We start from the raw sequence: 15,364 nt of genomic DNA, 5'->3' as shown, positions 1-15,364 counted from the left end.
TGCATGTTCATCAAAGAACCACCACTTCCTCCAACATCCATGATAACCTCCATCCCCACTGACTATAGCATCGAGATCATTACCCACACAGAGATGACTGCAGTAGACCTTGATGTCATCCACAAGTCCTCTTGGACATGCATCATACAGGATCCTTCGTATCATAAACCCATTGAGATTCTGATCCATCATTTCCCACTCTCCCATGCTCAAACAGCTACTATCCACCTGCTCTATTGCAGCACGCAAAATCAGCAAATCATTGCTCAAATATTTCGAGAATCTCATCAAACAGCATCCGTTAACCACTCCAACATCATCTATATCAGCAAAATCTACCCAAACAATCAAGAAAACGAAGAGAACACTCACTGATCTCCTGGACACTCTAAACATCACAAACATCACACGGGTCATCACAGACTGCTGGGAAAACAGAGGGAACACTCTTAGCCTGGTATTCCCTGCTTGCCCAGGCATCAAATGTCTCACACGTCTATAACTAAACTCGACTGGCCATGTGGTCCTTCCTATCGAAGCCATTCAAGACAAGTTGGTGTTCCTTTGATAACTTCAATGGACGCTCTAGAAAAAGGCCTCATTGCCCCAATACCTACCTCCTACCCAATGTGAAATGTCAGTGTCATGTTTGACAACCTCAACCACAACCTGACACCATCATCACTCATGGACCACTAAAATTGTATACCAAGAAAGCAAAGCCATCTCTGCTCTGCTTTACACAAGAACTCACTGGTATTAACTTTGTTATCCTCCTTGAAATCCCCTTTGTTCAACTTGCAGAACCCTCATCATCACAGTCAAAGGCCATCACTATACATGAACTATAGCAGAAACCTCAGACAAGAGTAGACCCGTCTTCAACGCCCTGGAGCACTGCATCAGCCTCTTACCAGCTCCCACAGTACCCCTAATTATAGACAATTCAATGCAAACAATGCTTTCTTTACTACCTAGGCAACACTCAAGCTACAACAGGCATCTCAACAATCCCTCTATGTCAGATCCCAGATGGTTGGAACTCAGGGCCATAATACTGGAGGAACTCACAAACATCATGGCAGCCGCCAAAGTCACCTTCTTTGGGGATAACACCATCCGAGGTACCATCTTCATTCATGCATTTTGCCATTTGTATAGTGCCTTTCACCATAATTATGGTCCCAACGTGCTGGTGGTATAATGCCCTCTGAGGGACCAAAGTCCAAAGTGTGGGAAAATTGTGAAGTGCTAATTATGGATGTGCGTATCATTTCGGCCATTAAAGGTATGAGAGGGTGGCCAAGACCCCGCTGGGCACCCATATCTTAATGGCATGTGGATGGGTGGAAGAGGTAAATTAGGAGCTAAAAAGGAGGAGGGGTGTAAGAGGATAGACATGTATGTGAGTCGTTATAGTTTTAACTTTTTGTCGTGAAAGGTAGTTTCATTCTTATGGCAGGGGTGTTGTGCAACAGTGTTTGAGTTATATGTGAGAGCAGACGTGTGTGGGAGTGAGGCCGTGCCTTCGGCTAAGTTCTGAAGGTGCGGAGTGAGAAAGGAAATAAATGGGTTAGCTATACATTCGACATTTTCTACCCATTGGATTCCATTTTGGTGCAAAGAGCAGTGCTTAATCTCACATATAATCTAAGTGCAATAAATACCCACCCCCATGTGTGGATCTTAGAACTTAGAGTGATACATTGCCCCATCCCAGGTCCGTACAGTGCGAAAACATTCCCACCTTAAATATCTCAGTGCAGCATCAATGCCAAACATCATTTACATTAGAGTTACATACAGTGCTATCTTGACTCCTCCGGACGCCTAGCCCTGGTTGATAAGGGATGGGGGGGGTTGGCTCTGGGGAAGTGTGAGGGAAGATAAATAAGAGACGATGCAAGGAAGCTGAATTGCAGACAGGTGGGAGTGGGAGGTCATGGGAGTGAAGGTTTGACAGCTGGTTGGCGCTGGTGTGTGTGGAGGATGCGGGGGTTTTGGGGAAAGTGTGAGGAGGCAGATCTCAGAAGATAAATAAGAGACGAGACAAGGAAGCTAAATGATAGACAGGGGGAGAGGTGGCCATGGGGGTGGGGGCTTGACTGCTGGTTGTTGCTGGTGTTTTTGGGGATGGTGCGGGGGTTCAGGATGTGGGATGAATCAGCCAGGTTTTGAGGGCCTTCCTAAAAGCCAGGCAATCCCCAATGAGACACAGTGTGAGGGGGAGGTACTTCCAGAAGGTGGGTGTAAAAGATGCAGAAACAGGCTCCCCCTAGTTTGGGGAACTTGAAAGCAAGGACTACCAGGAGGTGTGCTGAACCTCATTTGAGAAATCAGTGGGGTGCTAGCTTATGAGTTTGTTTTGGAGGAATCCAGGGCCTTTCCTATGGATGGTAGAGTGGGTAATGTACATAGCTTTGAAAGAAGCCCGACGGCTGATGTGCAACCAGTGGAGTACCCGAAGTGCAGGGGAGATGTGTTCTCCAGGGGAGAGTGTGAGAAGCCTTGCTTCAGAGGTTTGGATCTGTTGGAGCTTTCTGAGATGAGATGAAGGCGTGCCTAGACAGAGGGAGTTATAACAGTCTAGACAAGAGAGGATGTTGGTGGAAAGAGAGATACAGAACAATCCGCTTGAGAATGTGGAAGTTGCTGTAACGCTTACCTGATTCCCGCAGAGGCGCCGGTCTTGACTGGGTGAATGCCGTATCTTCAAAGGTGATGTGTAACACACGGTTGGCTCTTTGGGCTGGACCTCTGTGCACTGTATGTCTGACTCGAAGAGTAAGATGTCTGCAGATAGAAAATATGGGATTAATGAACTGGGGTTATTGGGTGCCTCTCTCCTCTTCCCTTTCTCTTCTCCTGTAGAACCCCAAAGGTTAACACCCTCACCTTAGGTAAGTGAACGCCGAGCTCTCCATCTGCCTCGGGGCAGGGTGCCGTAACCAGTTTCTTCACTGGATAAAGGTGCAGGCCTCTTGACCTCAGAGGACTGCTGTCCGTCGTTAACTGCATGAACGGTAAGTTCTGGGCACTTCAAATGTCTTAAAAGTCTTTGTAATGATATCTCTTGTTTTGCAGGGTTCCGGCGATGGCGGATGGCGGGCTGATGAGAGTTGAGGATCGAACCCGCGTGAGGAATAGAAGCGCCTGGAAGCACGTAAGTAAGCGCTTGTAGCCTGCTTCACGATGCGCACTAACTGTCCCCTTTTATCTTGCAGGTACAAGTTCGGAGCTTTAGAGAAGCTGAAGGGTGCTGGAATACCCATTGGATTCGGCGTGGGAAGGAGTAATGGCACGTGAGTAATAAAGTTGCCCAATGTCTTTAAACGCACCTTCTTTTGTCTTTCAGATGCGGGATGCAGCGCCGAAGGCCTCCGGAGCGTGCGAAGAGCTGGTAAGCTTTTGTCTTTCAGATGCCGGAATGCAGTGCGAAGACCTCCGGAGCATGCGAAGAGTAGGTAAGCCTTTGTCTTTCAGATGCCGGAATGCAGCGCGAGGCGTTGGTGACAGCCGATGAACCAGGTAAGAGATGCGCTGCCACTGAAGACCGTAGTGCTAACCTGTTCTTTCTTTGGGCCTCATTACGACCCAGGCGGTAAGGGTTTTACGGCGGCGTAAACAGCGCCGACCCTTACCGCCTGAGTACGAGGTCCCTTAGCGCCATGGCGGACTTAACACCTGCTTTTAGCAGGTGTTAAAATCCATGGCGCTAAGGGACCATGGAGTTAATTACGCCACCGTAATTTACGGTGGCGTAATTAACGCCTTCCCCACTCCCATTATGCCCTATGGGGCAAAAATGGGAATGGGGAAGGGTAAATGGGGATTGGGGACTTACCGCCCCGCCAAGGTCGGAATGGGGCGGTAAGTCCGCCAACCACCATGGCGTAAACGTAGTTTACGCCATGGTGGTAAAGTCACGGCCCAGGCGGTAACTTACCGCCTGGGTCGTAATGAGGCCCTTTGTCTTTACAGGTGCTGCTGAAGACTGGATTCCAGGATGGTAAGCCTTTGTTCCCTTAGGCCCAGGATCAGAAGCAGAAGACACGATGAGCGTTCTGCTGCAGAGAATGCAGAATAACGCAAAGCAAGATTCATCCATCGGGTGTGGTTTAAATAGCCTCCTGTAGTGCTTAGGTGTCTCCTTCCACAGCCACGCCTAAGAAAAGAGTTCCTGCTTTCCAGAAGAGTTCCAGTGTTCTGAACCTAGGGAGTGGCTCCTGCCCCACCCAACAGGAAAAGTAGTCCCAAACAGAAGAGGATCAGGGGTTCAACTGGCAGGTAAGTAAGCAGCATGGTCTGCTGCAGGTAAGTCCACCCAAGCATTATGAGCCCGGCGCTTCCAGCGCTGGGACTGGGCATCTTTATGAGCCTGGTGCCACTGGCGCCAGGACAGGGTCCAAAAGGTCCCAATTGGGACTGGCTGGCACTCGGAACCGGGGTTATGGGTCTGCTTCCAAGGGAGTCGGGCAAGTCCTGATCTTTTGGAAGCAGAGATCATGACAGTTGCATGATCTGGAGATGACATTGATGTGACTAGGGAGGGTCAGGTCTGAGCTTAAGGTGCATCCTAGGTTTTTGACTTAGGGCGATGCAATGAGCAGGGCTCCTTGGGAAGGTGGCCAAGACGTAGGTTGAGGAAGGAGAGCTGATTTACAGCAGATTAGAATTTCAGTTTTTCCAGGATTGAGGAGGAGGCGGTTGTTCGTCATCCATGAGTCTATGTCTGAGAGGCAAGATGCATGATCTGGGTGGGATGAAGACAGTGAGTTGGGGATCTTGAAGATGATCTGAGTGTCATTGGCATAGTCGTAGCAGGTGAGATTGTGGAGCGGATAAGCACAGGGAGGAGAGAGAGGCAGAGGTTGAAGAGGAGAGGGTAGAGGGAGGCTCCCTGAGGCACTATGTGAGGGACTGGGCAGGGGCAAAGGAGAAAAGTTGGAGGAAAATTATTTGGAAGCGGTCAGAGAGGAAGGAGAAGATCCATCTAAGGGCAGTGTCCCTGATACCTAAAGCAAGGAGTCTGTTTATGAGAATGGAGTGGTTGATCGTGTGGAAAGCTGCTGAGAGGTCAAGGAGAATTAATGTGTCATAGCCTTCAGACTCTGCTGTTCTTTTCCAGTCCTCCCAGATGTAGACAAGGGAGAATTAAATTCCATGGAGGAGTCTGAAGCCTGACTGGGAATAGTCAAGAAGGCCGTCTACAAAGAAGCTGAGCTGGGAATAGGCAGTGCAATTTAGTAGTTTGGCTATGAAGTGATTGTTGGAGATGGGACGGTAATTGGAAGGGAGCAGGGGGTCAAGAGAGGGCTTTTTAGTAGACGTTTGATGTGAGGGGATTTGTATGCTTCTGTGAAGATCCCAGCTGTCAGTGAGTGGTTGATTATAGATCTGGCGAGGCTGCCTGCGCATGTGGAGGAGATAATGTTTCGAGGAGGGCCAAGGGAAGGGTCTCCAGGGGATATTTAGGGCCGGTTATTACAGAGAAGCCTTAAAGGAATGGTTGGGTCAAACGATTTTATTGTCCCTATGGGTTGGCCATGTGTTTTTAAGCCTAAGTCGCTCGATTTTAGAAAAGTTTTCGTCCATTAAACACACGCGAAAACAGGCACCAGGGCGCTGCCATTTTGTGATAATCCTATCACTGGCCGCATCGCCCTGGCTGACCTGCTTTTGAGGCACTAAATCATATCCCCCGCCCCTGAGCCTGACATTATGAAAACATTCTTATTCCCCACCTATCTCCGTGACGTTACTGTGCTGCGTAGGCGCCCAGTCGTCTTCTACATGGCTTCACACAGAACCCGGAAACCAACACAGATCAACTCACAACACAGCGTGCCACAATTCGGAATATGAAACTGTACTTTAAAATCAAACAGCAATACGGTACATTTGGTAAAGTACATTTATTTGACATTAAATGTTTAGAGAATATTCAGCAATTGGCATATTAAATCGGAATGGAGTTTTTTTTCTTTTCTCTCGATCCGCAAATCCGTAAAAGTTTATCGTGAGTCACGCGCTGTTCCTTTATGGTACACAAGGTGTTGGTTTTCGTTAAAAGAAGCACTTTGGACGCACGGTGAACCACAAGGCTGTTCCATCAACTAGGTACTAGGTCACCGTGAAGGTCGATATGTTGCTTCTAGCCGCTAGTACCGCGTAAGGGCATATGGCTCCTTGTCGATCGTCCCATAGGATGGTCAATGTAGTGCAGTTGTTTACAAGAAGCTGCAGCTGGCGGTTGAAGAAGCCGTCTGCCGGGGTCTGGAATAGGTGGCAGTGGCAATATGGTAGGATGTACCTGTTTAGAAAACATAAAAATTTAAATTAGTCTCACCAGCTATTACTATTATTCATTTTATTTATTACGGGCAAGCTGAAACTATTTGCTTGCGAGGATAGTGCAATGGAGTATGTTCGGCTCTAAAAGCAATGCGAAAACTAATGAAATAAATCGAGGGAAACACACAAACTAATGTTTTTTTTTACTGTTGAACCACTGAGAAACGACTGTTTGTCTACATGCATGTCGAATGGGCACATGCATGCCCATGTGCCCGGTAGAAAGACGATCCCACAAATGTTGTACTTGCTCTTCATTCATTCATTCATTCCGGTATAAAAGCGTCTAAAGAGTTTTTGCCATTTCCATTGTATCTCTGTGTAATGCAGTCCGTAAATACCACTGTGTTCGTGCCAACGATTTTTCATATACCGAACTAACATGAAACTCGGTCTAGTTTCAGAACTTTCAGCCTTATCGTCTCTTACGCTATTGGCCACCTCCTTCAAATCAAGTCCTTTCGGCATGGACCCTGTCTCTCAAGGTCAAAAAACAATAGAACCTTATACTGCCACTGCGATTCGCGAGCATAAAATCAAAGCGAGCATAAAATCAAAGCCGCTGACCTTCACTCTGCATGAGCGTACATTCTTACTTTGCAACATCCCGTGTAAAGCCATCTGTGAGAACTTGAATTTTCGACTCCATGTTTGTACTAGGCCTCAATGTGCAAATGCGAACTGGCTTCTCTCCCATCTGCAACGCCTCGCTTGGCGCGTTCTAAGGCCCCCAATTTTGTCCTCGTTGTCCGCGAGCTTTGCAGCCCTAGAGAACCATAACTATGGAGACATTGACTTTTTGGGGGAAGGTCAGGGAAAGTATAAAATACCCGAGGATTTGAGTTGAAGGTGAGATTTATTGTTTATTTGTTTTATTATTTGCAATACGCAAGCCTCCCCTCGGTTAACAGTGTGCAGCATTTACATGAGATTGTGAAACTTAGTTACAGCAACAAAAATATATAAATACACATATTCACAAGGTCAGCGATATGAGGTGAATAGAGAGAGAAGTCAAAGATGACACCCATGTTGTTCGCCACACTGTACAATAACATTATTTTCAAAAAAACAATCAGATTACAATGATTTATTTAAACCGGGATTTGAACTTCTCAACGAGCTTTGCTTTGGGTAGACATGGCACAGTGGCAATGTTTGGTGGCAGTGCATCAGTGCTCTGCACAGAAACGCTCAAAATTCCATATCTGTGCTTCTCTAGTACACTAACAATAAGGCCTTTAACAAAGTTGAACTCCATTTCCTCATATACTGGTTTTACCCCCCATTTCTTAGTTCTTTTTCCAAAGGTCGTTGTGTAGCGAGGCATCCCTACATTTCCCGTAGTTCTAGACTGTTCAGGGCCCACATTCTCAATATGGCCCCAAGACCGCTAGTAGAGTCCTATGTTTCATGCCCTGTAAGCTGAAATGCAATCGCTTTGGCCTGTACTTTAGGCACATATTGTGGAATACCTCCAATTCTCCTGTGTGACAGAATTCTGTCAGTCTCCTTAAATCTCTTGAAAGAGTTTTATCAAACACAATCTTCTCAAGGGCTTTGTGTGGAGGTGAAGATGCAATCAACCACTTCTTCTTCCGTGCCTCCTCTGTGGACAAAGGGCCATGTTCACATTGGTGGAAATGTTGGTTTCCTGTCCAGCGGTGAACGTTGGTACAGTGGTGCATCAGTGACCGCCATTTTTCAAGTAGGATTTCCACTGACCCTTCACAAGTTTTGGAGCTCCACCAAAGATGGTTGCTGATAGACTGGGACCACTGTGAAATACTTTCAAAACCTTTTTTTTCCCTGCAGCCGAGATTTTCTTATTGATTGATTTAGCAAGATACCCTACGTCAAATTGATGTTTAATATGTGGGAACTGCTCTCTCATTGTCTTGGCAATTGAAACGTGTCTGTCCATGGCTATGAGGTCGATGTGCATTCCCCTTGATTGTAGATATTGCAATGATTTTATAAATGCTAGTTTCTCCATGGCCACTGAGGATTTACATTGGGACACCTGCACGACCACCGAACTCACAATTTTCTTACTATCCATTTCCTGAAAGTGTTGGGTGCAGTACTTGGCAGAAAATCCAGGGCTGTCGCACTGTCCATCGCCGGCTAGCTTGAATCGTTTACCTTCGAATGTACTTGCTAGAGACAATTGTTCAATTTTCCAAGCATCACTAATGGCCGGAAACAGATAATCATGTTGGTATTTGTAGTACTGCGTTTTAGAAATGAAATGGAGTCCCACAAACTGAAAGAAAGACTCTAACTTTCTAAAACTGGACCCATTAAAAAGAGAGGCAGCTGCACACAGTAGATTGCCTGCTGGCAGCTTCCCCAGCATCCGTTGTGCAGACCATGAGAACGCATGATTTAATCTACAGGCGGCATGTATTTTGACGTTACTGCCTTGTTTTTGACGAGTCACATGAATCAATGGCTCCCCACATACTTCCCCTCCAACTGAATGCCCACATTTCAGCATACTTATAATATCCATCAAACAACTGTCGAATACTATGTATTTGCCCTCTTTCATTAGACTGTCATCCGGCGTGAAAGTTGTTTCGGACTGTGCCGTTGAGGACATATCAAGAAATTCGAAAGAAATATCGCTGATATCAAGTTCTGATGCGTCGTTGGGTGCTGCTGCTGGTTCATTCTCTGTCATTTCAACATCTGTTACTTCAGCATTGATGGGAGAACACAACATTGTCGACAGCTTTTTGGGTGGCATTTTTTTGGCGGGTTTAGATTGTGTGAATTGATCTGCGACTACTTCAGTGCTATCTTCAATACATTCAGTATCATCTTCTTTTGGTGGTGCAGTCGAACTTTAGCAATGGTCCAATACAACTTTACTGGATTCTCCGGACACATTCAATTCATGTTCTGGCCATTGGACATGAGCATCCCGAGTCTCAACACGCCGCGTCTGAATTAATAGTTCCTCCATAGTGTAAATGGTCTGGCAAGCAACATCTCTCATTTGCTTCACTGTCTGTGTATGTATAGTTCGTACACCCACGGGTAACTAGAGGACAGATTGGAAAAGGGATGTTCATTTTAAACACAATATAAAGTATAGTACAATTGACAGGAAAAAAACATAATATAGTCCCCAACACAAAACAATTCCTAAAATGATTAACTGTTTGTAACTAACCTTATTTTTGTTTCTTTTCTTTGCAACTTTCTTGACTCGAACTTCAACATCTGCACGCTGTTGCTCCGATTAGTTTCCGCATGTCTTCCCTTCCTTTTGCGCTGCAACGACTATATTTTCTGGATCCGCATAGACAGCACGGAATGACGCTCCATCGACTCCCTGAAACATAGTACTTTCATTACTATGTATCACAATATTGAATACATAAAACACACGTGTGGACGAACACACAGGTACATCTCAATAGCTAAACACAAATTAAACATTCTGTAGAACAATCAAAGCACAAGTATTCGAGCTCTGATGATCTAGTTCGATGGAACTGTCAGTATCCATACCTCTGGCTCCGCATGGACTGCCATGAATGGTTGTATTGGAGAGGAGGCATCAGCAACTCCCTGAAACACAGTACTTGCATTAGTATGGTTTTCTAATATTGGAAACATAACACACACTTGGGGTCGACTGCACAGTTACATATAAAGAGATAACCACAAATGATGCATTGTTTAAAAGAATCAAGGAATATCTAAATATGATCAGATTTCATCGACTTATTTCTCCGATTTCTTTACATCTGCATCACCTACAAGGGATGTTGTAATTGTAGAGGAAGCTCCGTCGTCTCCCTGAAACACAGTATTTGCATTAGTATGGTTTTCAATATTGTAAACACAACACACACTTGGGGTCGACGGCACAGGTACATATAAAGAGATAACCACAAAAGATGCATTGTCTAAAAGAATCAAGGAATATCTAAATATGATCAGATTTCATTGACTTATTTCTCCGATTTATTTACATCTGCATCATCTAAATGGGATGTTGTTATTGTAGTGGAAGCTCCGTCATTTCCCTGAAACACAGTACTTGCATTAATAGGGAACAAAGTATAGCAAATGGAATCACGTTATATGATGACGCTCGATGGAGCTGTCAATATCCATACCTCGTGCTGCCGAAGAATATGTAGGGATGTTGTAAATGTAGTGCGCACTTCCGAAAGCTGTTGCACCGATTCGTATACGCAAGGTCCCGGTTCCACTTCCCCTGGAATTGCTTGAATGTCAGGCTCCGCATCAAGTGCAGGGGTTGACGCTCCATCAACTGCCTGAAAGATAGTACTTGCATTAGTAAGGATTACAATATTGAAAACATATGTCACACTTGGGGTCGACCGCACAGGTACATATCAATGGCTAACCACGAATGAAACATTGTGTAGAACAATCAAACGACAAGTATTACAGCTCTGATGATCTAGTTCGATGGAGCTGTCAGTATCCATACCTCGTGCTGCTGAAGAACATCTAGGGATGTTGTCAATGTGGTGGACGCTTCAGCATCTCCCTGAAAGACAGTACTTGCATTACTATGGATAACACTAATCATAACTGAAAACAAACACCAGTGGACGATAACTAAGGTGTATATCAATTGGAAAGCACTAACCTAACATTCGGTAAAATAATTACACAATACAATAAAAATATTACTTGACATGCATAAAACAAGTCTGTAGCGGAATAGCCAAGTAAGATTACCTGATACGCGCTAGAAGTGGTTGATAACTGCGAGCACGTCACGGATGTAGAATGTTCTTGCTTCATATTCAAGGGATAGTCAAGCAGTTGTAAAGGTAAATTATTGATTGATAATGAAATGCCAATATTAAAAATTGCCATGTAAGGAGACAGAATACTTGAGAGTAATGCTATTGAAAATGCGCAATATAGCACAGTTCCTTGTGCCCATATATAGATTTCGTTTGTGGGTTATGAAATCGAAAAAGAATATATTAATAAATGTCATTATTCAAAAAGCTATACACTCATATAAATGTCGAAAGTATTACAAGGGACACAACACCTAAAATATCAATGAATCCATTCGGCTACCTACACACTACCGCAAGGCCTAGAGCTAAATCCGGGCACTTGACTCACCAGTGGCGGAATGTGGATGAATAGAGTGGTAATAGCGTTCTGTGTACATGTTCGAGGAAAAGTGCCGGCTGCAGATGCGGTATCGATCACCCCTCTTGTCCTCTAAGACTTGTTGGACTCTACTATCCAGCTCATCCAGTGGATATCCGCAATGTCTGACCCATTCTCTTATTCGATCAACAGTTTTCAGGAATACATGCATTGTAGTGCCTTCAGATTGAGCATGGGTCTTCGAAGGGCAACCGCTAATCGAACAGGCAGGCATTGTTGAAAATTCTGAAAAGTAAATATCAACATTATTATACAATCTTGATGAATACAAATGTGATACAAAAGTAAATGAACCATACAATGTTCAATGCAAGGTTTGTTTTGGTCGCAGGAACTATACCAGTTCATCATGTGCGGCTTAGCATTTGCATAAATTGCAGAAATGTATAAATGATGTGACTAAACTCTGAACATGTGACTCGTCCCTTGGATGTTCTGTCTTGCAGAGAAGGAAACATGCTTACATTATAGACTGGACCCCCGAAGGATGCAATTCGATAACAATTGACACAGATAAAAATAGATAGATCTATTGATAGCATAACAATGGAAACTCAAGTCAATATCAATGAGACCAATGAACATAGCACTATTGAGTACTCTACTCGCATATAGATAGAAATTTAAAAATCAGCGAAATATGACTAGGATACATGGCCTTACCTTGACCAACAAACAGTTGGATTCAGCAAGCAGAGCAGTATGTTGCAGGAGAACAGGTAGATGGCCACAGGTAGCACACTGACGAGTTTGCTCGAAGCGTTCCTGAAGTTCACAGATAGCACGACGACGAGCAGATTAGCATAGATCTCAGTGGTTCTTAGGTAGCACGTTCAGGAGTTGACTTGCAAAGCACAAAGATGTTCTCATGAGACATATCAAGTGGTTTATAAAGTATTACAAACAGGGGTGTGTTTGTGAATGAATGACGTGTGTATGTCGTGGTATTATGTGGTTTGCCGGGGGCTGGCCAGCGTGAGGGGGGGATTCCTGGCCGGACACACAGAGTCTGAAGAGGCCATGTGAGCAATGGGCCCTTGGCGTGGGATACCTTTTGAAGTGTACATGCTGTTTGGCACCTTGGCCGTTTGCGCCCCTGACAGCCCCCCATGGCAGCGTGCACCCAGTGGCAAGAATCGCCTTTGATAGAGGGGGGCGAGATGGATGGGCCTGGGGCGTGCAGATAAGGCACAGGTAGACTGCTGAATGGAGACACACTTATGTGGATTGCAGGGGGGCGGCCTGCTTCAAGGGGGAGCCCTGCCTGGAGACACGGAGTCTGAGGAGGCCATGTGAGCGATGGGCCCTTGGCGTGGGATACCTTTTGAAGTGTACATGCTGTTTGGCACCTTGGCCGTTCGCACCCCTGACAGCCCCCCATGGCACCGCGCATCCACTGGCACGAACCGCCTTTGCTAGAGGGGGGTGGGATGGATGGGTCTGGGGCGTGCAGATAAGGCACAGGAAGACTGGTGAATGGAGACACAGTTATGTGGATTGCAGGGGGCAGCCTGCTTCAAGGGGGAGCCCTGCCTGGAGACACGGAGTCTGAGGAGGCCATGTGAGCGATGGGCCCTTTGCGTGGGATACCTTTTGAAGTGTACATACTGTTTGGCACCTTGGTCGTTCGCGTCCCTGACAGCCCCCCATGGCAGCGCACATCCACTGGTGCGAACCGCCTTTGATAGAGGGGGGTGGGATGGATGGGCCTGGGGCGTGCAGATAAGGCACAGGAAGACTGCTGAATGGAGACACACTTATGTGGATTGCAGGGGGGCGGCCTGCTTCAAGGGGGAGCCCTGCCTGGAGACACAGAGTCTGAGGAGGCCATGTGAGCGATGGGCCCTTGGCGTGGGATACCTTTTGAAGTGTACATGCAGTTTGGCACCTTGGCCGTTCGCGCCCCTGACAGCCCCCCATGGCAGCGCGCATCCACTGGTGCGAACCGCCTTTGATAGAGGGGGGTGGGATGGATGGGCCTGGGGCGTGCAGATAAGGCACAGGAAGACTGCTGAATGGAGACACACTTATGTGGATTGCAGGGGGGCGGCCTGCTTCAAGGGGGAGCCCTGCCTGGAGACACAGAGTCTGAGGAGGCCATGTGAGCGATGGGCCCTTGGCGTAGGATACCTTTTGAAGTGTACATGCTGTTTGGCACCTTGGCCGTTGGCGCCCCTGACAGCCCCCCATGGCAGCGCGCATCCACTGGCGTGAACCGCCTTTGATAGAGGGGGGTGGGATGGATGGGCCTGGGGCGTGCAAATAAGGCACAGGAAGACTGCTGAATGGAGACACACTTGATTCATTTAAAAAATCGAAACAACCGTTGTTAAAATATATGTGATGTTTTATTTTCTTTCTTTTTTTGATGGCACAAAAATACAAAACTTTACACATTGTACAGGTCAGGTTGCAGCACAGCGAGGGAAAATCCCCTGTACTGACCGCTGTCACTCGGGAAAGTACAAGTGTTCACACGGGCTGCAAGCGGCAAAGGTAGCTGACCAGAGCACAGAAACGAGTCACAGAATACTCAAAATAACACAGAGAGGAATGGAATCGATAATCTGCTGCTGTGTGTTGTGAAACGGTCTGTTTATACTTATTGAGGAAAGAGGCGTCTTGCCATTTCCATGGCGACACGTCATTAGCTGAAGCGCAGCGATTGTTGAAACGAGACGTGCTTTGGCATTGTGAAATGGGCGGTACGCGTCTGCTGATGACAGGCTCAGAGGCGGGGGATATGATTTAGCACCGCAAAAGCAGGTCAGCCAGAGCGATTGGGCAACTGATAGGATTATCACAAAATGGCAGCGCCCTGGTGCCTGTTTTTGCGTGCGTTTAATGGACGAAAACTCGGGTAAGGTCCATAGGAAATTTTTCTAAAACCGAGCGATTTAGGCTTAAAAACACATGGCTGACCCGTAGGGACAATAAAATATTTTGACCGAACCATTCCTTTAAGAAATCAGGGTGGGAGATTGCAGAGAAGAAGCTGAAGGGAGGTATGCGTTGGGAGCACAGATGGTGGGTGGGGACCGTGGGAGGGTGGTGATAGTTTAGCGTTGATGGTGAGGTTCCTTTCAATGGCTATGTTGTATTAGGGGTCAGACAGGGCGTCAAAGAGTGCTTGGGAGACGGGGAGGGAGAGGTTTAAGATAGCAGGGTCTTTAACTCAGTAATAATCTTGTGTAGTTTATTGCAGGGGTAGGTGGCAATCGAGATGGGGATCTTTAGAAGGAATGCTTTGCTTTTCTGATTTCTAATCTGTAGGCTCTGTTCTGTCTAGGAAGGGTGACTTTATTTTTGGAGGAAGGATTGGTCCCCCAATGGCGTTACAGGCGATGGTAGAGGGTTTTGGGGGAAGGGCTGAATCACCTGGGGAAAGGACCTGTGTTGTGGGAGGGGTCTGATGGAGGCTCGGGGGATAGGGCATTTCAGAGCCTTGGTCGAAATGGGCTGGGGAGGGAATCCCTCCTTGGATGGGGAGAGAGGGAAAGGAGGAGATTAGGGAGGAGGATAAATACGGGGAGTTAGTTATCTTGTTCCAAAGCGGGTTCCTGGAGGAGTCTGCAGGGGAGAGGGGGCAGGGAGGTAGGGGTGGGAGTCAAAGCTGAGAAAAAAATTGCGGAATAATCAGTCCAGATGAGGTGGTGCCTCAGGAGGGATGAGATCAGAATGGAAGAGCTGAACACTACATCGAGGGTGTGACTAGCAACGTGTGTGGGGCCTGATATGAGTTTGGTCATATTGAGGGCTTTCAAGTTGTCAATGAGATGACAGGTTATTGCGTTGGAAGGGGTGTCCAACCAGATGTTCAGATTGC

The sequence above is a fragment of the Ambystoma mexicanum genome, chromosome 2p (assembly GCF_040938575.1).
Source record: "Ambystoma mexicanum isolate Mex_15411 chromosome 2p, UKY_AmexF1_1, whole genome shotgun sequence".
NCBI classification, from domain to species: domain Eukaryota; kingdom Metazoa; phylum Chordata; class Amphibia; order Caudata; family Ambystomatidae; genus Ambystoma; species Ambystoma mexicanum.
The sequence above is the reverse complement of the archived record's forward strand: the minus strand, read 5'-3'. Positions refer to the sequence as shown.